The sequence below is a fragment of the Elgaria multicarinata genome, chromosome 5 (genome assembly GCF_023053635.1).
Source record: "Elgaria multicarinata webbii isolate HBS135686 ecotype San Diego chromosome 5, rElgMul1.1.pri, whole genome shotgun sequence".
In the NCBI taxonomy this organism is placed as follows: Eukaryota; Metazoa; Chordata; class Lepidosauria; order Squamata; family Anguidae; genus Elgaria; species Elgaria multicarinata.
This window is the reverse complement of record NC_086175.1, coordinates 100,659,684-100,666,273: the sequence shown is the minus strand read 5'-3', so window position 1 is coordinate 100,666,273 and position 6,590 is coordinate 100,659,684.

Sequence of the window (6,590 nt, the reverse complement as noted above, 5' to 3'; positions counted from 1 at the left end):
AGAAAAAGCAACAAAAACTCTCCCCCCACCCAGATCTAAACCTAAACCAATTAATTAGCCACAGTGGAACAAATGTGCTCACCTCAGCCTCTTGCCACGGACCCGTTCTTCCACCCAGTATGTCCCAACAGGAGGATGACACCTGTGTGTTAAGGTTTTAACATGCACACACAACCATTTCCTAATTACGGACTGTCAGGTGGGAGCCAGCCTGATTAGGCAATTGGCTGGCTCTGAAGAAGAATCTTCCATTCAAATCACTAAGCTTTTATCTTTTTGAGGAGGGTCTAATTATTCTGCTCAAGAACTATTTTTCCATTAATGAAAATGGTTTAATGTCTCAACTGAAACAATGAATGGAAAGCCCATCTCCGTGCAGATGCAAATTCCTGCTCAAAAGGGGTGGGGGGGTGGGGGAGAAAGAACCACATTCGAAAGCAATCTGTGGAAATATGTTGGTCTTTCTTGATGCAACTACATCTTTCGCAATTTAATTCCCAACAGTAAAGGTTACGCTCATGATCCAGCCATATTTCTGTGGACTTGTAACTGGAGAAACTTAAACTTTGTGTAAGTTTCCCATATTTAAGCATAAGTAGCTAGTTCTGGGAGATGGGATGGGGAGGAGATGGTGCAATTAGTTTTCTCAGATGGCCCCATGTCATGTGAACCTAGTGCTCACATAAAACTAAAACAGCTAATGGTTTATGTAAGGGTTTTTTAACCCTCACATAACCCATTCTTGCTGGGTTTGTGCAACTTGACCATCCCCGAATGAAGGTTTATTATTCAAAATGGTAACTGTACAAGCCCTGCATGTGCCATAGCCTCACACGTTAAATAGCCCACAATGGAGTCTTGCATTATGTGAACAGCCTGAATATGTTTCTGGCTTAAAGTGGATTTTGCTGTAATGTACAGATAGATAACGGCTTGTATTCTCGGGGGCACACTAGTGGCCACAGGGATAGAAAAGATGTAATTTGCTATGCAAACTGGCCCTTCACAAGTAGTTATTTTTAAACCTTCAGATCCTTTGTTAATGTTTGTGAATTTAAGAATACTTGGTGAATCAGAAGCTTCACAGTGTCCCCTAAAGAATAATATTCTGTTTTTATACTCTGGATTATTTTGGACCTACAATGAACTGATTCACTCATAATGCTAACCCATGATTTATTTCAGCCATGGTTTGTTGCCTTACCCAGGGTTTGCCTAGCAGATATTGAACAAACCATGGTTTGTTTTCTCAGTCCCTTGGCTGTTTGTTTTCCTCCTCCTTCACCTGCTCCCTCCCTCTATTCGAAATGCCTTTGCAGTGCCATGTAGAGTGGCTGGTTGTTGTTTTTAATCCACTGTCTCTGTAGCCTGACAAACAAACCAATAAGAACCCAAAGTACTTGGTTGTTCTGTCTTTATATTTTCATAGTTTTAAAAAAATTGATGGTTCCTGAGGGAAAGAATGTATCAGCACCACACCCGACAACCTTTGATTTCCATATCCTCATGGGTCAGGTATCTTCTGGAAAATGAATGGATGAGAAGCAATATTTGGCCCAAACAAGAGTCAAAACTTCCAGACTGCTCTGACTGCTCATCCATACGTTTCTTGGCTTCACTGAACGCTATGAAAATTGAGGTCTCATTTTGTGCTATTAGGAACGATCACCTTAGCTATTAATCACTGATGCACATAAATCCTGCAGTCTGCCTGTCTCAGCCACTAGAAATATGGCTAATTGGCCCTTTATTTGAACTGATCCCTGCAAAAGTAATGAAAAGACTAATCTGCCTTAAATCACTTAAAGTCCGATAATTGCTCACGGTGTCAAACCCTGATTAAAAACACCAGCAAAGCAGCTGTCTTTTTGTCCTCTGTAATTATGACTTGGCATTGGATGTCATGGCTAGCTAGATATTTGGTTTCCCTCGGCTTCGGGAACTGAACGTACAGGGAAGGGAGTGCGTTCAAATGGGACGCCAGAGAGATGGAAAGAATGAGTTTCCTCTTCGTGGATTTCATTTGATCAAGAATTTCCCTTTTCTTTTTTTAAATGGAATAAGAACATCTGTAGGGGGGTGGGGTGGAAACAGCTATCGAGTATCAAGAAAAGAGGGGAAAGACCTTTCAGTTTCCCCCCCTGTTGTATGTGAGCAGCTGTTACCTTCAGGGAATTTTAGATTGAGTTTAATCAGCTAATCAAACAAGAAATAATCTAAGCAACATCTAGACAATTATGCTCACTAATAAACCCGAGCAAGCAAACAATCTATAATGCATTTGACAGAACTGTGATCCCTGCCTGTGAACCTATTCATAAGACTCCTTCATATAAAGTATGCTTTAAGTTATTATTTGTCGTATTGATGGAAATTAGTTTAGCAAATGAATTGAAAAACAAGGCTGTGCATTATGTAGAATTACACTACGGATGCCTCCAGAGCTACCAATCAAAATACTCCTAGAGCTACCAATCAAAAGGAATTGTGCACCTATTCCACCTTTTCCTTCTTATCAGACTTTTTTTCTGATAAGAAAAAATATGGAGGAAGAAGTTGGAAAACTCAGGAGGCTTACAATTGAAAGACAACATTGTCTGAACCTCCAGTAAGGGCTGTGCTGGATCAGGCTGAGGTTCCATCTAGTCCAGCACTCTGTGCACACAGTAGCCAACCAGCTGTCAACCAGGGACCCACAAGCAGGACATAGGGCAACATCACCCTCCCACCCATGTTCCCCAGCAACTGGTGTATTTAGCCTTAGTGCCTCTGATACTGGAGGCAGCACCTAGCCATCAGGACTAGGAGCCAGTGATAGCTTTCCTCTCCACAAATTTATCCAAACCGCTTTTACAACCATCCAAACTGATACCCATCACCTGTTGGCATTCTCTTCCCCTCCTTATTGTTTTACTATGATTTTATTAGATTGTAAGCCTATGTGGCAGGGCCTTGCTATTTACTGTTTTACTCTGTACAGCACCATGTACATTGATGGTGCTACATAAATAAATAAATAAATAAATAAATAAATAATAATAATAATAATAATAATAATAATAATAATCTTATGGCAGTGAATTCTATAGTTTAACTATGCGCTGTATGAAGAAGTGCTTCCTTTTATCTGTCCTGAATCCCCCACCAATCAGCTTCATGGGATGACCCATTGGGTTCTAGTATTATGGGAGAGGGAGAAAAACGTCTCTCTATCCACCATGCATACTTTTGTACACCTCTATCAGGTCTCCCCTTACCCTCTTTTCTCCACAAGCTAAACAATCCCAGCTGTTGCAACCTTCCCTCATAGGGGACTTACTTGAGCCCCTTGATCATTTTAGTTGCCATCTTCTGCACTTTGTCCAACTCTTTTGTTGTTTATTCATTCAGTCGCTTCCGACTCTTCGTGACTTCATGGACCAGCCCACGCCAGAGCTTTCTGTCAGCTGTCGCCACCCCTAGCAAACCCAAGGTCAAGTCTGTCACCTCCAGAATATCATCCATCCATCTTGCCCTTGGTCGGCCCCTCTTCCTTTTGCCTTCCACTTTCCCTAGCATCAGCCTCTTCTCCAGGGTATCCTGTCTTCTCATTACGTGACCAAAGTACTTCAGTTTTGCCTTTAATACCATTCCCTCAAGTGAGCAGTCTGGCTTTATTTCCTGGAGTATGGACTGGTTTGATCTTCTTGCAGTCCAAGGCACACTCAGAATTTTCCTCCAACACCACAGTTCAAAAGCATCTATCTTCCTTAGCTCAGCCTTCCTTATGGTTCAGCTCTCGCAGCCATAGGTTACTACGGGGAATACCATTGCTTTAACTATGCGGACCTTTGTTGTCAGTGTGGTGTCTCTGCTCTTAACTATTTTATCAAGATTTGTCATTGCTCTCCTTCCAAGAAGTAAACGTCTTCTGATTTCCTGGCTGCAGTCAGCGTCTGCAGTAATCTTTGCGCCCAGAAATGCAAAGTCTGTCACTGCCTCCACGTTTTCTCCCTCTATTTGCCAGTTGTCAATCAAGCTGGTTGCCATAATCTTGGTCTACAATATCCTTTTTTAGGTGTGGTGACCAGAACTGTACAAAGTATTCCAAGTGTGGTCACACCATAGATTTGTATAAAGGCAGTATGATCCTGGCTTTATATCATACTGCCTGCCTTTATTCGCAATTCATTTTTTAATAATGCCTATCATGGAGTTTGACTTCTTCACAGCCGCTGCACACTGGGTTGACGTAGAGCTGTCCACCACAATCCCAAGATCTCTTTCTTGGTCAGTAACTGCTAGCTCTGATGTCATGAGGGTATACTTAAAAAAAAATTTGTGTGTGTGTGCGTGTTTTGTCCCAACATGCATCACTTTACACTTGCTTACATTGAACTGCATCTGCCATTTGGATGCCCAGTCTCCCAGCTTGGAGAGGTCCTTTTGGAGCTACTCACAATCCTTTTTTTTGTTGTTGTTTTAACCATCTTAAATAATTTGGTGTCATCGGCAAAATTGGCCAGTTCACTGCTCACTCCTAATTCCAGATCATTTATGAACAAGCTGAAAAGAATGCTATTTCTCACTCTTGTATGTACATACCTACGGTACCCATTTCCAACCACATTACACAAATTAATTCACTTACCTCACTATAATCATCCATGGGACACAGAACATAGGAAGCTGCCTTATACTGAGTCAGAACAGTAGGCCAACACTGACTGGCAGTGGCTCACCAGGATTTTAGACAAGATACTTTCTCAGCCATACCTGGTGGCAATTAAGCCAGGGACTTTCTGCATGCAAAACATGCACTCCACCTTTTCCTTATTCAGAACAAGGGAGCAATCCTATTGTCCCTAGATAGAGTCTAGAGGATCATAGGCTAATTCAGATTCCTGGATCCAAGGTTGGTGACCGTGCCCCACCCTTAGACCTAGAAATCCGCACTGACCACCTCTCCCCCTCACAGCCAATGCAGAGAGAAGCACACTGCCTGCTTCTCCAAGGTCACAAAGGCAACCTCAGAGAGGGTATACAGGGGGTGTATTGCTGGACAGGGAGAGGACTGGGGAAGCTGAGATACAACATATCCCAAGGCCTCCCCAGCTAGCTAAAATGCAGAGTAGAAGTAGGGGATGGTAGTTACTCCAGATGAATGATTTCAGAGGGTTTAAAAGGACTAGAACTTTTATTGTGCCATTTGTCTATTGTCATTTACAGAATTCTAGTTTATGATATCTTCCACTTCTGACCTTGTGTTTTTCCATTGCTCCTTCCAATTTCTTTCCCCACTAAAATCCACTGATGTGGAAGAGATAGAAGAGCCACACAATGTATTTTGATAGGATGTTCCCAGACAGATGTGGCATAGTTTTTTTTAAAAAAATAGTAAGTGGTGATTAGGTACTATGCATAAACTAACTTGCTTTCTCTATTTGCAGGCTGAACAATTTAGTGTTTTACAGAAAACTACTATGAAGGGTTCTCAGAAAACACCTACTAATGTATTTTTTACCATTTGTTTCACATTAATATGCTACTACCAAATGTTTACCTATAAATGAAAGCCAAGGAGTTACTTGCATTGCAGTCACCAACTGCTGTCCAATTATTTTTGTTGTTGATCACTTACGTGACTACAGTTTGAATGCCTGGATGTATCTATTCAGCCTACTATTCTTCTATTGCAATCATTTTATTTGTATTTTTTATAACCAAAATCAGTAAACTTGACTTAAAACAATATACCAAAGTGTGCAGATATTTGTCTAAAGTGTTTAATGAGAAACCTTTAGGTTAGCACATATACCAATACCTATTTTCTTACCAGTCTTCATACCAACAAATGTGTACATTTTAAAAAAAATAAAGTATGGAACTGCTATGGAAACCTACAGCAATTAGCACTAGTAGTAAGCACATCCCCCCCCCGCTCCATTCTACAGAACTTCATATTATGCATCAATTGATATTCTCTTTCCAAGCATGTACCTCCAAGCCCAAGAGATAACACTTATTTTCAGGCCAAGCCCTGCTATACCACCAACTTTTTGAGCACAAACTGCATTATGGTGTACAGTGCTGGCTCCAGGTTTCTGAGTATCCTTGGACAACATTCCTCCTCAATAGGCCCCCACCCTCAGTGAGTTTACCTTCTCACTATTGGCACTAGCTTCTATCACTTCTCATCCTCTTTATTTATTTATATATATTTATTACATTTATATCCCCTTTTTTCCTCCAAGGAACCCAAGGCGGTGAACATAATCCTCCTCCTCTCCACGTTATCCTCACAACAACCCTGTGAGGTAGGTTGGGCTGGGAGAGTCTGTGACTGGCCCAAAGTCACCCAGCAGGTTTCCATGGCCGGGTGGGGACTAGAACCTGGATCTCCCGACTCCCAGTCCAACACCTTAGCCACTACACCACACTGGCTCTCTTTCTCATCATTGCTACCATTTGTTTACTTGACAAGCAGGTTTGTGAAGGTGAAAAGGAGGAACAACTCCAGAAAGGGGGGGGCTTGTCAATGAACCCCTGCTGGAGGATGGGCCCCTCAGAAGGTGTCCAAGCATGCCTACCCCTGAGCACATTGTCCAAAG